This window comes from Dipodomys spectabilis, unplaced genomic scaffold (genome assembly GCF_019054845.1).
Source record: "Dipodomys spectabilis isolate Male_0828 unplaced genomic scaffold, ASM1905484v1 ptg000463l, whole genome shotgun sequence".
In the NCBI taxonomy this organism is placed as follows: domain Eukaryota; kingdom Metazoa; phylum Chordata; class Mammalia; order Rodentia; family Heteromyidae; genus Dipodomys; species Dipodomys spectabilis.
Window position 1 is genome coordinate 1,108,605 of NW_024871140.1, and position 21,625 is coordinate 1,130,229.

Consider the following 21,625-nt stretch of genomic DNA (forward strand, 5'->3'; position numbering starts at 1 on the left):
TATAATACAGAGTTCCATAGATTTATATGTTTAATCTACTTGTAATTAGGCTATGTCTATAAATTTGTATGTTTAGTGCAAGCAGCTCTCCTTTTTAACCCTCTCATATAAAAAAGGCAGTGATTGTATTTTTTTAAATTGTATGTGTATAAATGTATAGAATTATACAAAATCAGACAATAAGACGTTTAGCTATAACACTGCTTATGTGGGGGGGGGGGTGTAGGTGTGTGTGCAAACATTCTTGCTGGTACTGGAGCTTGAACTCAGAGCTCACACTTTCACTTGGCTTTTTGTTCTCAAGACTGGCACTCTATCACATGACCTAAATTGCCACTTCTGGATTTGTGTTTTTTAATTAGAAATAAAAACCCTTTTCCATTTACCTGCCAAGGCTGGCTTTGACCTCAACTGAACATTGAATCTTAGTTTGAATTACAGGCATGAACTACTGGTGCTTGTCAAGCTACTCCACTTTCCTCAGGAAACAGCCATCAATAACTTATTGAATGTTTCTTAACACAGTTTGGAGCACAGTAATGCAGGCATTAACTACTTGCTATTTTATTTAGGGGTTTCCAATATTTTCCTCCTGAACATATTTTCCACACTGGTGCATAGATTTAAAAATAATAGATACCCAAAATACAATATTATTCTCGACAAAACTTGCTCAGCAAGCACCAGTTGGTGATGTTTTATTTCATAACTGGTAACATTCTAAGGAAAGGTACATGAAGCAAACCAAATTCCTGGTTTTCATAAAGTGTCTCTTAGATAGTTTCTCAAGATCCAGTTTCTCTTCTTTATGTACTGACTAAGAATGGAACTGTGTCTTTCCATTTCCTTACAAATGGGACAGTGTCATTCTTTCTGATGGAAGGAAACATAGAATTCCAATGTAATAAGAATTGCCAATAGACACATAAAGAAATGCTCAATATCTCTGGCCGTAAAAGAAATGCAAGTCAAAACAACATTGAGATTTCACCTTACCCCAGTTAGAATGGCTAAATCAAAAAATCTAGCCCGGCGCCGGGGGCTAAGGCCTGTAATCCTAGATACTCAGGAGACTGAGATCTGAGGATCATGGTACAAAGCCAGCCTAGGCAAGAAAGGCCTGAGACTCTTTTATTTTTAATGTGAAAATACCATACAGAGGGGTTACAATTACATGGGCAAGGTAAGGAGTACATTTCTTAACAAGCATTGTTCCTCCTCCTTTGTTTCCCCTTCCCATCCCTTCTTATCTCTCCCCCCCCAACCCCCACAACCCCCTGGCAAAATTGTAAAGTTCATTTTTCGACATAACGTCTTGTACATCTCATTGTTGCAATGGGTCCACCTATATCTCTATTTAAACAATTTTGTTCCCTTCCCCTCCACAAAGTATACTAACATCAAATACAGTGGAAACAGGGGTTATACTGTAGGGGAGGGACATACAAAGACACAAAGAAATCATCCTATAAATATGTTAGAAACAATTGCAAGAAAAAAAAACATTTGAATCCTTATCTTGGAGTACATTTCGCCTAACATCAACTTATCTGACAGTTTCTGCTTGTCTCAGATATATACTACATATTGCAAATAAGGGAAAGCATAGGACCTATGTTTCTTTGGGCCTGGCTAACTTCACCTAATACAATTTTTTCCAAGTCTTTCCATTTCCTAACAAATGGGACAATGTCATTCTTTCTGATGGAGGCATAGAATTCCATTGTGTATATATACCACATTTTCTTGATCCATTCATCTACTGAGGAGCATCTGGGTTGGTTCCATATCTTAGCTATGGTAAATAATGCTGAATAAACATAGTTGTTCTGGTAGCTTTGGTATGACCTTGTTTGTGATCATTTGGGTAAATGCCCAAAAGTGGGATTGCTGGCTCATAGGGGAGCTCTATGTGGAGTCTTTTGAGGAACCTCCATACTACTTTCAAAAGTGGTTGAACAAGTTTACATTCCCACCAACAATGCAGAAGGGCTCCTTTCTGTCCACATTCCCTCCAGCATCTGTTGTTATTGAGTTCTTGATTATAGCCATTCTAACTGGGGTGAGGTGGTATCTCAATGTTGTTTTTTTTTTTTTTTGGTCGGTCGTGGGGCTTGAACTCTGGGCCTGGGCGCTGTCCCTCAGCTCTTCAGCTCAAGGTGAGCGCTCTACCACTTGAGCTACAGCACCACTTCTGGTTTTGTGGTGGTTTATTGGAGATAGGAGTCTCACGGTCTCTCCTGCCCTGGCTGGCTTTGAACCGCGATCCTCAGATCTCAGCCTCCTGAGTAGCTAGTATTACGGGCGTGAGCCACCAGCGCCCGGCTTCAATGTTGTTTTGATTTGTATTTCTATTATGGCTAGGGAGGTTGAGCATTTCTGCATGTGTCTATTGGCCATTCTTATTTCCTCTTCAGAGAAGTTTCTCTTTAAGTCTTTAACCCACTTATTTATTGGGCAGTTGATTCTTTGAGGATTTGTTGTTGGGGGATTTAATTTTTTGAGTTCCAGGTATATTTTAGATATGACACCCTTGCCTGTTGTATGGCTAGTGAAGATCTTCTCCCAATCCATGGGCTTTCTATTGATCTTGCTAGCTATGTCCTTTGCCATGCAGAAGCTCTGCAATTTCATGCAATCCCATTTGTCCAACCTTTCTTTGATTTGTTGTGTTTCTGGGTCTCTATTAAGAAAATTTCCGCCTGTGCCAAGGAGACCTAGGGTTTCTCTTATTCCATCCTGTAATGTTTTCAAAGTGTCTCCTTAGACTCTGAGGTCTTTGATCCATTTGGAGGTGATTTTAGTGCAGGGTGATATATACGGATCTAGCTTTAGTTTTCTACAAGTAGTTAACCAATTTTGCCAGCACCATTTACTGAAGAGGCTGTCTTTCTTCTGTTCTATTTTTTTAGCTCCCTTATCTAAGCTTAGATGCCTATAGGTCTGTAGGTTCATTTCTGGGTTTTGTATTCCATTGGTCCTGAAGTCTGTTCTTGTGCCATTACCAAGTTGTTTTGATTACTATGGCTTTGTAGTAGAGTTTGAAATTTGGTATTTATATTCCTCCAGCACTGTTCTTTCTGTTATGGATCGCTTTTGCTATCCACACTCTGATTGTTCCATATGAATTTTTATATTGCCTCTTCTACTTCCTTGAAGAATGAGGTTGGAATATTGATAGGTATCACATTAAATTTGTAGATAGCCTTAGGAAGTATTGCCATTTTCACAATGTTGATCCTTCTTATCTAGGAGCATGGGAGGATTTTTCCCTTTCTAAGTTCTGTTTTGATTTCTTTTTTCAGCTTTTTAAAGTTTTCATCATAGAGGTCCTTCAGTTCTTTGGTTAAGTTAATTCCTAGATATTTCATTTTTGTAGGCTATTACAAATGGCGTTTCTTTCCTTGTGTCAGCGACACCTTTCTCAATGTTGGAATACAGAAAAGCCAGTTATTTTTGAGGTTTAATTTTATACCCTGCTACTTTGCCAAAGTTTTGAATCAGCTTAAGTAATTCAGGAGTGGAGTCCATGGGATTCTTGAAATACAAGATCATGTCATCTGCAAAGAGGGAGAGTTGTACTTCATCTTTCCCTATTTGAATCCCTTTTATGTTTGTACCTTGTCGTATTGCTGTAGCTAGGCATTCTAATACTAAATTGAAGAGAAGAGGAGAGAGTGGACATTCTTGTCTCATTCCTGAGTAAAGAGGAAATGGCTTTAGTTTCTCATCATTAAGTATAAGACTGGCTGTAGGTTTGTCATATATAGCCTTTATTGTATTGAGGAATGTTCCCTGGATTCCTAACTTTTTCAGAACCTTCATCATAAAGTGGTTTTGGATCTTGTCAAATGCTTTTTCTGCATCTATTGAGATAACCCTGTGGTTCTTCTCCTTGCTCTTGTTGATGTGATGAATTATATTAATTGACTTGTGTATATTGAACCAGCTTTGGATCCCTGAAATGAATCCTGTTTGATCATGGTGTATGATTTTTTAGATGAATTGTTGAGGTCGATTGGCCAAAATTTTGTTGAGAAGTTTTGCATCAATGTTCATCAAAGAAATGGTTCTGTAGTTCTCTTTCTTTGATGAGTCCCTGCCTGGTTTTGGGATGAGGGTTATGATGGCTTCATAGAATGTGTTCGGTAGTGAACTTTCTCTTTCAATTTCATTGAAGTGTTGGCAGAGTATTGGTGTGAGCTCTACTTTGAAGACCTTGTAGAATTCCGCTGTAAATCCATCTGGTCCTGGGCTTTTCATATATAGGAGATCTCTTCTTGCTGTTTCTATTTCAGTGCTTTATATGGATCTTTTAAGATGGTTTAACTCATCTTGGCTTAGTTTTAGCTTGTCAATATTTGCTAGTTAAAGGTCCATTTCTGCCAAATTCTAAAACTTATTAGCATAAAGTTTTGAGAAGTATTCCCTTATAATGTTATGAATCTTGGTTGTTTCTTTTTTTATTTTTTAGAGTTTTTTTTTTTTTGGGGGGGGGTCCGTTCATGCGGCCTGAACTCTGGGCCTGGGCATTGTCCCTCAGCTCTTCAGCTCAAGGCTAGGGTTCTACCACTTGAGCCACAGGGCCACTTCTGGCTTTTTTTTTCTTTTTGCTTATGTGGTGCTGAGGAATGGAACCCAGGGCCTCATGCATGCAAGGCAAGCACTCTACCACTGAGCCATCTTCCCAGCCCTTGAATCTTGGTTGTTTCTGTGATGATGTTTCCATTCTCATCTCTATGTTTATTTGGGTGTGTTCTCTTCTTTTTCTGATAAGATTTGCTAAGGATCTGTCAATTTGGTTAATTTTGTTAACTCTTGTTTTGTTGATTCTTTCTATGTTTTTTTTGGATTCCAATTCTATATGGCATTTTAAGGAAAGTAGTGTTTTTGGATAAATTTGGGTGCTCCGTTGTTTGGTGAATAGATGTTTAAAATTGTAATATCCCCCTGAAGGAGAGATCCCTTAATTAGTATGAACCAACCTTCTTTATCTCTTTGAAGTGTACTTTATCTAATATTAGGATTGGAACTCCTGAGTGTTTTTGGGGGCCGTTTGCTTGGTTGATTTTGTTCCAACCTTTCACTTTTAAAATGTGTTTGTTTTTATGGGCAAGATGTGATTCTTGAAGTCAGCAGTTAAAAGGCTTTTGCTTTTTAATCCAACTAGAAAGTCCATGTCGCTTAATTGGAGAGTTAAGGCCATTAATGTTGAAAGTTAGGACTGAGAGGTGTTTGGGAATTCCTACCATTTTATCCACCTTCTTGGGTGCTGCGGCAACAGGGTTCTTTCTATGGTTCTTGGATTCTCAGTTTGGGTGCAGTTTCTTGGCCTTTATTGTGGCCTTATTGGTTTTCTATGTGTAGGACATTTTTAAGTATCTTTTGTAGGACTGGTTTGGTGGAGATATATTGTTTCAGTTTTTCTTTGCTATAGAAGATTTTCATTTGACCTTCAGTTATGATGGAGAGTTTAGCTGGGTACAGTATTCTTGGTTGATAGTTGTTTGTGTTTTGGGCATGGCATGCATCATTCCAGGCTCTTCTTCTTTAATTGTGTCTCCTGAGATATCTGAGGCGATTATAATTAGTTTCTCTTTATAGATGATTGATCTTTTCTCCTTGACAGCTTTAAAGATCTCCTTGGTCTGAATTGATCCTGTGCAGATTATAATGTGACGGTGGGATGTCCTGTTATGGTCTATTCTATTTGGGGTTCTAAAAGCTTCTTGTATGTGAATAGGCCTATCTTTTTGCATGATTGGGAAGTTCTCTGCTAGGATCCTGCTAAATAAATTTCTTAAACCATTAATTTCTGTCTGTTGGTGCTCCTTTACACCCATTATCTTCAGATTAGACCTTCTGATGGTGTCTTTCAAATGTTGAATAGATCTATCATATTTCTTGGATTTGTCTTGGATAGTTGTATGTTCTTTCTCTATAATAATCAGGCTGTCTTCAATCCCCGAGATTCGATCTTCTGCATGGTCTAACCTACTCTCAAGACTTTCCACTTTGGTTTTTTTTTATTTCTTTTCCTTCTTTAATTGGTCGACTTCGATGACTTCATATTCTTTGTTGGAGCTTTGTTTTAGATCTTGTATGTACTTCTTTACTTCCTTAATTTGGTGTTCACTGTTTATTCTCAAATCCCTTAGTTGATTGATTATGATTTCCTTGGACTCCTATTCCTTCTGTCGGGCTCCATTCAGCATTCCCTTTGTGGTCTCCCTGAATTCTTTCAGCTGTCTGTTTATGGATTACATAAATGCCTCTATTGATCTTTGTCTAGTATCATCCCGCTCTTGCAATTTCTGTATTACTCTTTGATTAGCTTCCTCACGTTCACGCAATTCCTGTAGTTCTCTTTGACTGTTCTCAGCCTGCTCATTCAATTCCTGTGTTTCTCTTTGTCTGTTCTCATCCTGCTCAGGCATTTCCTGTGTTTCTCCTTTTCTATTCTCACCCTGCTCATGCAATTCCTGTCTTTCTCTTTGACTGTTCTCACCCTGCTCACGCAATTCCTTTATCAATCTTTGAGTAGCTTCCTCATGCTCACGAGATTCCTGTATTAATCTTTGGTTTGCCTCCTCTCTTTCCCTATCACGTTCACACTGAGTCCTTTGCAGGTTTTCAATCTTTTCATTGACATGTTTACCAGTATTGTTTGTAGAGATTTTTGGGAATTCTCCTCTGATTTATTCATTAACTGTTCTGTCACCTGATTATCATGAGTGGGAGTTGAGATAACCAGACTTGCCATTTTTCTTGTGTTTTCTCGGCTTGTTCTGCCCATTTGGTATGAGAGTAACACCAATTTTGTGCTAGAACACTATTTTAAGGCAAGCACCAATCAAAGTCCTCTACTTGCACAGTCAAAGTGGCTGCAGATACAATCTAGTTCAACAGTTACAATTTATTTAACATCAAACAACTATGGATTAATGGGCTAAGAACAGCAAAGAAGAATTTAGCAAACCAGAAATTATTAGGTTTAGGGAGAAATTTGGGGAAAAATAGGATTAGAGGGATGAGTAGAGGTAAAAGGAGAGTCAATTTAACCAAGTCCTAATCTCAGAGAGGGAAATGGATTTGACAGAATGATAGGAGAGAGATTTAAAAAAAGAAGAATAAAATGGAAAAACAAAAATTTAAATTTAAAAATCTAAACACTTAAATATCACATAAGTTTAAAGAAATGATATTGAGAGAAGAAGGATAGGATGAGAGGAAGGGAGGGATAGAAAGGAGATATGAAAAACTAAACAATAAAAATTCTTAAAATTAGTTACTTAAAAATTATATAAGTATAAAGAGATAATACTGTTATTAAAGAATATGCCGGGCATTGCTGTCTCATGCCTGTAATCCTAGCTACTCAGAAGGCTGAGATATGAGGACCTCCTTCAAAGCCAGCACAGAAAAGTTCCTGAAACTCTTATCTCCAATAAGCCACCAGAAAACTGGAGTGGCGCTGTAGCAACAAGTGGTAGAGCACTTGCCTTGAGCTGAAGAGCTGAGGGACAGCACTCAGGCCCAGAGTTCAAGCCCCACGACTGACAAATAAAAAAGAATTTAAGCCTAAGAGGTTGTGAATTGAGTCATAAATTTCTGGATTAAGTGCGTACACAATGGGGGATAAGGTCTAATAATCTATGAAGGGTATATATCTAGAGATAAGCAGAACAGCAATTAAGTCACACAAAAAAGAAAGAGAAAAAAATAAAAAGAATAAACAAATAAAAATAAAAAAGGACCAAAAGATCAGAAGAGATTAAAAAAAGCACACAAACACATATACACCTAAAATAAAAATTGAGAGGATAAAAAAGATTAATATAAAACAATTTTAAAAATTAAAAATTGAAAAAAGGTACAATAAAGAGTTCTTTGGTTTGTATTTTTTATGGAGCTGGGGGTAGGGAAAAGGAAGATCCTGTATCTCCTTGTGTCTGTAACCAGTCTTTTGGTGGAGTCTCTGGTCTGCTTTTGGTATTTGGTTTTCCTGTGACTTGATTGGTTTCTTAAGTCATTTTGTTTGAGCAGGCAGAAAAATGTTCTTGGTTACCCAGGATTTGTGATCCTCCTCCCAGGCTAGTTCAGTGGGAGGGAGATCTGCTTTGAGTATCACAAAAGAGGGAGATAGTTGTTTCCTCTAGTTTGGAGGTGCTGTGATGAGGCTAGGTTCTGGGTAGGGTTGAGGCCTTTCAGCAAACAGTAGATTTTCCCTGAGGGGCTAGCTCCTGAAACTCTCACAGAGCCCAGCCTGGAGCCATTCTCAGGGTTTATGTTTACTGAATTTCAATTGATTGTCTAGGCTGCTGTAGGGAGGGGTAGCCTCTGTATCTGGTTAACCAGTGAAAACAGTTACTCCTCTGAGGGGCAGAGCTTCCTTTGCCTGGGCTGGGTGACTTTCTCCTGTGTGGAGTTGAGCCTGGCAGGTCAGGTCAGGTTCCTATGACCTGCTAAATGATTTTTTTGTTTTCTTCCAAGTCTTGAGTTGGAGCTAGCTGCTCAGCTGGGCCTTTGTCAGTGTCAAAAATGGAGTTCTCCAGTGGTGGGGGAGGGTTGGCCTTCCCTCCTCTGCTCCCTGAGAAGGAGTGAGGATGGCAGTGTTCTACTCACACTAGAGTCTTGGCTCCTGGACTGTCTCTGGTCTGCGATCTGCAGGATGAAGATATCTGCTCCTTGTCAGTTCTTGCTGGTGTTGTGTAGAATCTACTCGCAGGCTGTGTCTGGAACCTTTGTCCCGGATTCTCTCTTTTGTAGTTATGGCACCTATGGCCACGGCTGGTGCCACCGCAGCCACCACAGCTGTGGCTACCGGCAAGTTCTTAGATCTGTCTCCTTGCTTGGATTTTCCCTCTCTGGCCAAACTCTGTATTGTGATGGCACACTTGGTGTGATTCCCTATGCTAGGAACACTGAAACTGCTTTCTATGCGAGAGCTTGTTTAGCCTCCAGCTTCAACTCCGCCATTTCCTCCGAACTCCTGAGACTCTTTTTTAATTTTTTTAAATAATTTTTTTTGTAAAAATACTGTACAGGAGGGTTACAGTTACATGAGCAAGGTAATGAGTACATTTCTTATCAAGCATTGTTGCCTTCTTCTTTTTTTCCCCTACCATCCCTTCTCTCCCAGTTCCACAACTACACTCCCCCCTCCTCCTTCTGCCTAATTTGTAAAGTTTGTTTTATAACATAGTGTCTTCTACATCTCATGGTTGCAATGGTTCAACCTGTATCCCTATTTAAAATTTTTGTTTTTTCCCTTCCCCTCCCCAAATTATACCAACATCAAATACAGTGAAAACAGGGGTTATACTGTGGGGGGAGGAACATAGAAAGCAATAAAAAATTACATGATATCTTATAAACAATAGCAAGCAAGAAAAAAAAAACACTTGTGTCCTTATCTTAGGGTTCATTTTGCTTAACTTCATCTTAGCTTGTCATATGTATATAGCTTTTGACCTTTTCTAATTGTCCCAGACATATACTAGAAAATCAGATTTAGTGAAGTAGGCCATACACAAAGAAATATATATCTCATGGTTCCTTTTATTTGCAATAATTAGTATACATCCAGGGTAATCTTAACAGATGAGCAGAATAGCTCAATAGCTATATACATATGACCATATAAGACGATGCTAAGCAAAATGAACTTCAAGACATGGTTTTTCTTTGTTATTGTTTTTAATGTACTATGTGATTTCTTGTTTCTATTATATGTTCTTCCCCCTATGGTATATCCCCTGTTGTCACTGTAGTTGATTTTGGTACCTTGGTATTATTTATACATATATTTGAATTAGAGAAGGGAAGGGAAACAACAGAATGGTGAGAAAAAGCACAAAGGATGAACCAATGTAACAGCGACATACACAAGAGAATATGTTGGAAATGATCTGTACAACTTGGGGTGAGGGGTAAGGGGAGGGAAAGCATAAGAAAAATGAGGAAAGGGTAACAAGTTTGACAAGAAATGTACTTATTGCCTTACTTATGTAACTATAACTCCTCTGTATATCATCTTGACAATAAAAAAAATTAGAAAAAGAAAAAAAAGAATGAAACTGTGGCTGGGCCCTGGCAGCTCACACCTGTAATCTTAGCTACTCAGGAGGCCAAGATCTGAGGAGCTTCTTTCTAAGCCAGTCAGGCAGGAAAGTCTGAGTGGCTTCTTCCCCCCAACTTTACACTATATAATTAATTGATTCATATAGTTTTTGTCAAAGTACATATTCCTTCCTATATAGTTTCATGTCAAAAACAGTGACTACTTTCATGGATTACTTAAAATATACATGGAAAAGCTTAGATTGTTGGCATACTAACAACTGGTTTAATTTTGTTGTTGTTGTTGTTGTCAGTCATGAGGCTTGAACTCTGGGCCTGAGACCTTCAGCTCAAGGCTTGTACTCTATCAGTTTTCTGGTGGTTAATTGGAGATAAAAATCCCATGGACTTTCCTTGCTTGGGGTGGCTTTGAACCCCGATCCTCAGATCTCAGCCTCCTAAGTAGCTAGGACTGCAGGTGTGAGCTACCAGAGCCAAGCTTGGTTTAATTTTTTTTTACATATAGGAAAAACAATTTAGAATTTTGAGAAATCATTTTGTCAATTTTTTCCATATTATATTATTAAATTAATATTACACTACCAGCAATTTATTTTTTATTTTATTGTAAAGATGCTGTACAGAGGGGTTACAGTTATATAATTAAGGCAATGAGTACACTGTGTGTCAATCATTGTTGCCCCTTCCCTTGTTGTACCACTATCCCTTCCCTCCTCCCACACTCCTCTCCACCCTAACCCTTTTTCACCCCCCTTCAAGTTGTAAATTTCATTTCCAATAGACTGTCCTGTGGGTATCATTGTTGCATTTGGTCATCCTGTGTCCTTTCAGCAATTTGTTATTCTCCTTCCCCTCCCCAGATTAGACAAATGTGTATACAAGATGCAAAGTACCAAAATCAGGTACAGTGACAACAGGGGATATACCACAGGGGGAGAAACATACAAAGGAAACAAAAAATGCATAGTACATTTTAAAACAATAACAAAAAAGATAGACCTCTTGTGTCCATACAGCCCCCACAAACGGGCTGGAATAGCAATCCTAATATCAGATAAAATGACTTCAAATTAAAATTAGTGAGAAGAAATAATTAAGGACACTTCATACTAATAAAAGAATCTCTCCTATAGGAGGCTATAACAGTTCTAAATATCTATTCACCAAATACCAGAGCACCAAAATTTGTCCAAGAAACACTACTTTCCCGAAAATCACCCATAGATCCAAGACATTGATTGTTGTTGACTTTTACACATCACTTTCCTCACTGGATAGATCAACTTGGCAAAAACTCAACAGAGAAACAGTATTTACCAATTAGACTTAACAGACCTCTATAGAATATTTCACCCATCAGCACAGAATATACATTCTTCTCAGCAGCACATGGAGCATTCTCCAAAAAGACCACATTTTCGGTCACAAAGCAAATCTGACCAAATACAGAAACGCTGAAATTATGCCCTGCATTCTCTCAGACCCCAAGGGAATGAAATTAGAATTCAACATCAAATGCCACCAAAAAAAATCCTGTAACACATGGAAGCTGAACAACACACTGTTGAACCACCAGTGGGTCATGGAAGAGATTAGAAAGGAAATTCAGATGTTCATGATATTTAACAAAAATGAGCACACAAATGGCCAGCTCTTCTGGAATACAGCAAAGGCAGTACTCAGAGGAAAAGTCATAGATCTGAGTTCTACATCAACAAATTGGAGAGATCTCAAACCAACAATTTAATGATGCACTTGAAGGTCATTTAAAAAGAACAACAAGCCAAACACCAATCCAGTAGACAGAAACAACTAATTAAAATTAAATTAGAATCAAATGAATTACAACCCCCCTAAAAAAAAACCTTAGAAAGAATCGCAAAACGAAGAGTTGGTTCTTAAAAAAATAACAAAACTGGCAGATCCTTAGCAATCTTATCAGAAAAAGAAGAGAACACACCCAAAGAAAAAAAAAAACTCAGGAATGAGAATGGAAACATCACCACAGAAACAACCAAGATTCAGAACATTATAAGGAAATACTTCTCAAACCTCTATACTAATAAGTTTGAGAAACTGGAAGAAATGGATGACATCCTAGCAAATACTGACATGCCAAAACTAAAGCAAGATGATTTAAACCAACTTAACAGATCTATATCAAGCATCGAAATAGAACCAGCAATAAGAGACCTCCCATCCAAGAAAAGCCCAGGACCAGATGGGTTCCCTGCTGAATTCTACAAGGCCTTCAAAGCAGAACTCACACCAATACTCCTCCAACTCTTCAATGAAATTGAAAGAGAAAGTTCATTACCAAACTCCTTCTATGAAGCCATCATAACCCTAGGTTTAATTTTTAATGTTACTGTTTTTTTGAAAAAGAGAGTTTCCAGAAATTGAAGGCAATTCTCAGCATTAATTTCAGAAATGTATAATATTGGAAGTATAATGGTGAAAAGACTTAACACCTAAAAAGGATTTGTTCTTGCTTTCTTCTTTCTGAGAGACATCTTGTCTTCGACAGTTTTTTTGGCTTCTCCAGGTCTGTCTTGATCGCTTCACACCCAGACAGCTTCCACTCCAACTTATCCTGTCAGATTCACACCACCAAACACCAGAGGACCAAGGAACTATGCCTCGATACTCTTCAAGGTGCATGATCATGATGGGCAAACTTCCACCAGGGTTGTCAGGTATGCGGGTTGTTGAAAAAGCATTGATAAACTCGGGCTGGGGCAGCTTCCTGGCAGGCCACCTGCAGGGCTGGATCACAAGGGCACACGAGCCTTCACCATCTTTGGTGACTAACTGAACAAAATCCCTTCCTGAGATCTCCAAAACTTCTCTAAACTTACTGTTCACTGAGTTGTTTTGCATTTGGCCAGTCTTTGCAGCTCAACAGCCCGTTCATCCTCAGCATGGAATTCTTCATTCTCTCCCAGCTCTCCCAAAGTCATATTTTCACCACTGGCTGCTGGAGAATTTTTTGCTCTTCCTCTTTCGCCCCCTTTTCCAACTCTTTTAGATCTTCCTTCACGGAGGATGCCCTTTTTGAGTAAGATGTCATTCTACTCAGTGTCTGCACTGGGTCCTGCATCTTGTCTCCAGTTGCCCTGGTCAACCTCGCCAGCCTGAGACTCTTATCTCTGATTAATTACCGAGGAGGAAAAAAAGAGAAGGAAGGAAGGAAGGAAGGAAGGACAAAAGGAAGGTGGGAGGGAGAGAGGGAGGAAGGGAAATTTTATAGTATGATATTTTACACAGGATGCTGTAGAAGAATGCTACTTATTTGCAGATTAATGAGAGATCAAAGAGTTCACATTTTCTCTCAAAAGTACTTCATATGTATAAATTCAGTAACAACAAAAACATAGAGCAGTGAACAAAATGTAGTTGCCAATATTAAAATCAGATAAAAATTTCTTGCTTTTAATCATAATATATTTCTCAAAATACCACAAAAGCCAAACTTACATATTACATGGAAAAGTATATAGGCAAATTATTGTCTCAATATATGATGCAGTTTTTTTATTACTTACTTTTTTCATAAAGGTTACAATGTATAAATAATAGTTACAGTGTTTATGTGATCCCAGTATTACATAGTGGTTGTACAAATTCATTTGTTAACACAAAAATAAAAATAATACACATATGTTTGGTGAGGGTAGTGTTAAGGATAAGGCAAGAGAAAACTAAGGGAGAATATATGGATTTCTGAGTTGTATTTTGAATCATATTACATTTAACATGGATTGATGAAACCCAGTACCGAAGTTATATATATATATATATATATATATATATATATATATCTTGGAAATCAATTTTATGACTTGTATCTTAGGATATGAGGAGGTGAAAAACCCTGAAGCTAAGAAGACTCTGCCCATTTTCAAGTCTATAATCCTTCCTGTACTGGCATTGATTATAGGAAATCCACACAATGCAGAGAGAAAGCACTGTGATAAGATGCTATCCTTGGAGAATTTACAATTTTATGAAAACAATCTATCTGGGGTTGAGTTTATATGGTGCAACTGTTGTTCATCACCAGAGATGGGAGCTTTGGGATACAAAACAATATGGGTAGAGGCCAAAGGAATCATTGATTATCAGAAAATTTTTTCATTAAGAAAATGAAGTATATTAACTTTCTTATAATGATATTTTGGTTTAAAATTCACTTTGTTTTATTTTTTTTTTCTATGTTGATCTGTTTTATTGCATCAGAAAGCCAATCTTGTGCAGTGGAACAAATTGGGCTGAGTCCTGGATGTGAGAATCACAAAGGCACATGCCACAAAGCTGCACTCCTTTCTACTGATCATTGCAAGGTCAGGTCTCCCATCCTGTTTAAAACTCCATTTCAAGTTGTATGTAAGGAAACACACAGTAAGCTTGCCATGCGTTTCATGCAGAAATACATGAATTATGTTAAGACTAAATCCTTCTGACTTCATACTTGTGCCTGTGCCCTCAGCACAGGCACTCCAGGGATATAAAGTTTCTAAAGGAGCAAAAAGTAGGAAAGGAGACATATGATGATTAAGAGCTTATCTACAGATAAATTGGAATACATGGCTCTTTAAGTTAATATTTGTTAGTAAATTCTAAGATATCAGAAGTTATGTATACAAATGAGTTACTGAAATTAATTTCCTGGCATTTATCTTAAACTTATATATAGAAACATGCACACAACAATTTACATTATTTCTACTTATGTAGTATTTTGAAACACACACACACACACACACACACACACACATATAGACACACACACATATGTAACCCAGCTTGTGGATAATCCTCTTGGGTGAAACATGTATTCAAAAACTCTAAGCTTTCAAAAATAATACTATTCTACAAAAGAATAACTGTCACCAATCACCGGAATTATTTTGAAAAATATAGAGAGAAATTTAAAAAATAATTAGCCAAGTGCTGGTGGCTCAAGTGTATAATTCTAGTTACCATAGTTCAAAGCCAGCCTGGGTTGGAAAGTCTGTGACATTCTTATCTCTAATTAATCACCAAAAAGCCACAAGCAATCTTTTGGCTCAAGTGGTAAATTGCTAGTCTTGAGCAGAAAAGCTCAAGGGTAGTTCCAAGGCCCTGCGTATAAGCACAGAGATAGGAACAAATATTTTTAAAATAAAAAAACAAGGAGTAAAAGCTGTTTAATAAACAAATAGCACCATACAAATTACCTACTTTGAAGATGAAAAAATAGCTCATGCCTGAAATCCTAACTTTTCAGAAAGCTAAGATCTAAGGACTGTGATTCAAAGCCAGCTAGGACTGGAAAGTTCATGAGATTCTTATTTCCAATTAACCACCAAAAATCCAGAAGTGTAGCTGTGGCTCAGTGGTAGAGTACTATTCTTGAGCAAAAAGTGCTGAAGGACAGTGTCTACGCCCTGAGATCAAGCCTCAGAACTGTTACTAAAAAAATTTAGTTATTTTACAATTACCTCCTTTTGAAAAATATATGAATTTATTTCTAAGGTAATGAGTCAGCTTTAAGTGGATTTATTTCGTATTTCTTTTTTCTCCTAATCTTATCTTTGCATAGACAAGATTTGAATTTTCTGATGAGAATTCTAAGATAATTAAGTTTTGCCATGGTTCACCAAACTAAAACGTGAGCAACAAAGTTGTCTTATGCTCCATAAGAACGCACACAGGTTCAGCACTTTACATGAAATAATGAGCACTTTGTTTCCAATTCCCAGAGGGTTGCAGCGAAGCCTGCCAGCAATGACAGAGTCTTGTGTAGTATGTTGCTATGGGTAATGGTGCAGAACAAAAGCAAGATGAGATTGATGACAGATGAAGATTGAGGACAGAGAACCTAAACAGAGCCTTCACAGACCTGCTAAGCTGCAGTAACCCATTACTTACAACCAAGCAATTGTTAGATGATAAAGTCTCAAGGGCCAATTTTATCCTCCATTTGGGCATCTTAGGATATGTTTGACAAACACTAAAATGAGACAGGATTCTTACCACCCCAGACATGATGTTCTCCACACCAGATTTCAGAAGCTGTCCCTCTAAATGCAAGGCTTTCTCTGAACATGAACATGAAAGAAAACATTCACTTCAACTAATTATGTTACAATAATGCTCAAGAATTCTGCATGTGTTAGGCTGGAGAGGTTGCTTTATTTTTTGTTTTTTTTTTCTGCATTTGCTTAATTATCTACTTACTTTTATTATTTCTTTAAGTAGTACAGAGGAGTTTCAACTCAACATGTCAGTTAATCAGTACAATGCATTTGTGTTGCTGGATATAATGTTGGCAATTACCTCTTATTAGTACTATTACTATTATCATTATTAAGCAGTTGTACAAAGAAGTTTCAATTCCATACATCAGGTTATGAGTACAATTGTCCCTCTTTTCATCATTCTCTCCCATTTCTACCAACCCACTCATCCCCTCAAATTTCTTACTTTCATTTTCACAGATACGCCTTTTGGGCGGGAGTCTTGTGTGTGTGTGTGTGTGTGTGTGTGTGTGTGTGTGTGAGAGAGAGAGAGAGAGAGAGAGAGAGAGAGCGAGAGAGCCAGACAGAGACAGAGACAGAGACAGAGAGAGATAGAGAGACAGAGAGACAGAGAGACAGAGAACAAGAGAGAGCATATGTGTGTATTTTTGTGTATATGTGTGCATGTATATATGTGTGTTGTGTATTATGTGTGTATGTGTATATGTGTGTGTGTTGGTTCTGGAACTTGAACTTGGGGTCTGGGCTCTGTCCCTATGCATTTTTTGCTAAAAGCTAGTGCTCTACTACTTGAGCAATAGCTCTACTTGTCTTTTTGGTGGTAATAGGATATAAGAGTCTCATGGACTTTTCTGCCTGGGCTATTTTGAACCACAATTCTCAGGTCTCAGCCTTCTGAACAGCTAAGATTACAGGTGTGAGCCACAGGTACCTGTCCTGCACATGGAAACAGTTGTTGTGCAAACATACTGGTGGCTGAACCATAAACTACCGTCATGTGTTTTCACTTTCTTATTCTGAGTATAAAAGAGAGAAAAACAAGACCGACATTTTCTATTTTCTAATTGTATTTAGGAGTCAGTTTCTCTACTCAGTATTTTAAAAAGGCATGCACATATTGCTCCAGATTAAATATTGACACTCTAAAACAGTGATATCTTTCAGAAAGCAAATAGTCACTCTGAAGCACTGTTCTCTACACTGTTGTGTGATGCTAAAAAATGGACTTGAGATTTTTGAATGAGAGAAAAAGGTATTACTTATAAGTTTTGGAAAAAAATCTCCATTCTTTTAGGAAAACTCCTTAATCATTGTGATGGTTTAACTTTATATGTCAATTTAATTGGGCTAAATGATGTCCAGATAGATGGTGAACCATTATGTTCAGATATTTCTGTAAGGTGTTTCTGGAAATGATTAGCATTTGAATCGCAGACACAGTAAAAGTGATTCCTCCCAACACATCCTGTGGCCAGGCACCAATTCAGATGTACCCACATAAACAGAGAGGCTGAAAGACAGTGATGTCCCCACATAAACAGAGTGGCTGAGAGACAGTGATGGCTTCACGTAAACAGAGAGTCTGAGAGACAGTGATGTCCCCAGGTAAACAGAGCCACTGAGAAACATTATTCTCTCTTTTTTTTCATGACACAAGACATCCATCATCTCTGCCTTCAGTCATGAAGCTTATACCCAATACCAGCCAGCTCTCAGGGCTTCAACTGCTTGGCTTCTCTGTAGGATCCAATGAACATTGTGTACACCAGTGCTGGAGACTGAACTCAGGTTCTAGGTGCTGGACTTGAGCATTTTTGTTCAAGACTGGTTCTCTACCATCTACCATGTATGCCATAGTTCCACTTCCAATTTTTTGCTAGTTAATTTGAGATAAGAGTCTTAAGGGTTAGCTGGGCGCTGGTGGCTCACGCCTGTAATCCTAGCTACTCAGAAGGCTGAGATCTGAGGATCGAAGTTCAAAGCCAGCCCGGGCAGGAAAGACCTTGAGACTCCTATCTTTAATAAACCACCAGAAAACCGGAAGTGGAGCTGTAGCTCAAGTGATAGAGCGCTCCTCTTGAGCTGAAGAGCTGAGGGAGAGCGCCCAGGCCCAGAGTTCAAGCCCCATGACCGACAAAAAATAAATGAAATATTTCTTTGGGCCTGGCTTACTTCACTTAATATAATTTTTTCCAAGCCTTTCCATTTCCTAACAAATGGGGAAATGTCATTCTTTCTGATGGAGGCATAGAATTCCATTGTGTATATATACCACATTTTCTTGATCCATTCATCTACTGAGGGGCATCTGGGTTGGTTCCATATCTTAGCTATGGTAAATAATGCTGCAATAAACATAGATGCCATGGTTTCCCTTATTTGCAATATCGAGTATAGGTATGAGTCAAGCGGAAAAGGTCAGATAATGTGATGTTAGGAAAACGAACCCTTAAATATGTATTTTAATGTTTTTGTTTCTTTCATGCATGTGTTTCTAACCCATTTATAAGATTATTTCTTTGTTGCTTTGTATGTCCCTCCCCCACAGTGTAACCCCCACTTTCACTATATTTGATGTCAGTATAACATGTGGAGGAGATGGGGACAAACAAGTCGTTTAAGGATTCAGGTGGACCTGTTGCAACAATGAGAAGTACAAAATGTCATGTCAAAACCAGCTTTACAATGTCGGTGGGGGGGGGGGAAGGGGGGTTTGATTGGGTGGGGGGGAGGGAGGAGACTGGGAAGGGAGGTGAAGGGTAAACAAAGGAGGAGGCTGCAATGCTTGGTAAGAAATGTATGCATTATCCTGCCCATGTAATTGTAACCCCTCTGTACAGTATGTTCTCAAATAAAATAAAATAAAATTAAAAAAAAATAAATGAAATAAAATAAAATAAAAATAAGTCTTAAGGGTTTACCTGCCTGGGCTGTCTCCAAACCTTAATCCTCAGACCTCAGCCTCTGGAGTAGCTAGAATTATAGGCATGAGCCTCCACTCTTATTTGATTTGTTTTTAGTTAACTCACAGGTTTTCACACTGGTCGGTAAATAACAATCTGAAGGTTGACTCTGCCTTCTCACTAACAAAGCCAGAATAAAAGTCAAGAAAAAAAGGGGGAAGAAACAGTATTTCTGTATTTAGTATTAGATAGATGTTATTTATCATAAATACATCATTAGCTGACTAGGTTCAAAATGGAGTAAAACCAGTTGATGGTTATGATACATTTCCATCTCTCCTTATTTAATGTTCTCCTCACACTAGCTCACATACAGTGTCTACTTTGTCTTCAGTTCTACAAAGAATAGGATGAACAACATATTAGTCATCTAATGTCTGGCTCCTCCTTTCCTTCACCTTTAGCACTTGAATTGTAGACAATATGAGAGATATTTGGATGCCTACATTGATCATTTAAGTAAACTTACCAAGTTTTATAATTAAGATTTGCAAGGGTCTTATACTTTAGTAACCAGAAACATTTTCCAGGAGGAAAGGTGAAAGAAAAAATTCACAAAAATCCTGTCTTATAGACAATCAGGTTTGCGTTGGGAGGAGTGGGGGAGAATCACAGCAGGGGTGACATTAATCAAAATGCTGAGTTATTGAATGGTAACTGTAAGGTCTGCTCCTGGATGGTGAGCAGACTCCTCCCTCCTCACAGCAAAGTCTCCACCCAGTACCTGCATTACCTAGGCAACGGGCACACCTGGAAGAGGTCACATCTGCATCCACTGAGGTTACCTCTGCATTCGATGTGGCCACACCTTCCCCCACTCCTACTCTAGATAAGGTCTAGCCCAGGGCCAGACACCCCTCTCTCTCAGCTGCATGGAGTGCCAACATGGCCTGGTGCCAGCCAGAATGAATAAACCTACCTCTTACCTGAATATCATGTGTGTGTTGTGGTTCTTACTTGGTAACCTCCTCTTTAAAAACCTAACAGTAACCTCTTGAACAACTACTTAAACATAATTTTTAAAATATTTTTTTAAAGATCAGTTGGTTGGCCTTTGGGATAGAACCATCTCTCGCTCTTTGTCTTTCCTCTCTCTGTCTCTTCTCTCTCTGTCTCTCTGTCTCTCTGTCACTCTCTCTCTCTCTCTCTCTCTCTCTCTCTCTCTGTATCTCTCTCTCTTTCTCTCTGGCTATCTATCTGTTCTGGTACTGTAGCTTAACCTTAAGTCCTTGGGCTCTCTATTGGCTTTTTCTCTGTCACTTGATTCATCTCCACACTTCAGGCTTTTTGCTGGTTAATTTGAGATAGGATCTCTTGGGATTTGTCCTCAGATGTCAACCTCCTGAGTGGTTAGGTTTACAGGTGTGAGACACTGGCTCCTGACTCAAAACTTGTCTCTTAATTTTAAGAAATGCACACAAAATGGTTGAATTGTCTATTGACTTGGTCTTCTTCATGTACCATCTTATTATGTGTACACCCCACTTTCTATTGTTAGGTTTCTAAAGAAGAGGTGGCCAAGTAAGAACAGCACCACACATGTGGTATTCAGGTAAGGGGAAGGTGGAATCTGCTAGCCATCCAGGAGTGGACCTTACATTCCAGCCTTTAATAATCATGAAATAGGGCACAGATTCTCTCTGGCTCTTTCCTGTTGACAAAGGGCATCGACATTAGGGGTAAAAGGCTGGAATATGGTCTCCTCCCAGAGAATACAGCAAGCAGCAGCTGTCCCTTGGTAGGCATGAGTCCTTAGATGAAGTCTGGAGGAAGCAAGTCTCTTGGATGAAGTCTGGGGAAAGTCTCATGAGGCACTGAGGGGCTGGAAAAAATACTAGAGAGCAAATAAATGGCAAGAGGAAGGACTTGGGGTTAAAAATTAAAAATTGGATGACTAGGCTGTCCTGGAGTTGGTAGAAATATCCCTAGCTACTTCAGACATCTGGTGACTAGGTAGGGGAGAATGTCAGGTAACAAATGCAAGAATGTAAATTCTTGTCCAATTAAAAGGTATACAAGTTGGACAGTAGATGGCAGATTTCTTACTTCTATTGACCTCCTAGCTCTGATTAATTTTGGAAGGGCAGGCACAAAGTGGCTGATGTCTTCACATCATCCCCTCTTACTCCTCTGCATGGTCCCTTGTTCCCCAGACTGACTGAGTTCCAGGGATCTAGGTGCTTGTTGCTGGGATGGTTCGTCCCAGTTGGCATTCATAGGCTTTCAACTCAAGGCCTAGGCACTGTCCCTGAGCACTTCTGCTCAAGGCTAGTTCTCTACCAGTTTGAGTCACAGTACCACTTCCAGTGTTTGGCTGGTTAATTAGAGATGAGTCTCTTGAGCCATGCTTCCAGCCTGGCTCTTTGCAGGTTAGTGGGGAGATGGAGTCTCAGGGATTTCTTGGCCCAGGCTGGCTTTAAACTGCAATCTTTGCCACAAAACCCTTTATTATTTCCAATTGAAGCAACAAGGAGATTAAATAGAATAAGTAGAGCTTACTTGTTCCTTATCAAAAATTGACCAACAAATATTCCACAATGATAAAACTCGTAAGAT

At 38.6% G+C, this 21,625-nt stretch overlaps 1 pseudogene; it reads right to left on the bottom strand.

Annotated features, from left to right (window-relative positions):
* Window positions 1–12,547: 12,547 nt before the first annotated feature.
* On the bottom strand, window positions 12,548–21,286 carry LOC122098176 (annotated as a pseudogene).
* Between the last annotated feature and the right edge of the window lie 339 nt (window positions 21,287–21,625).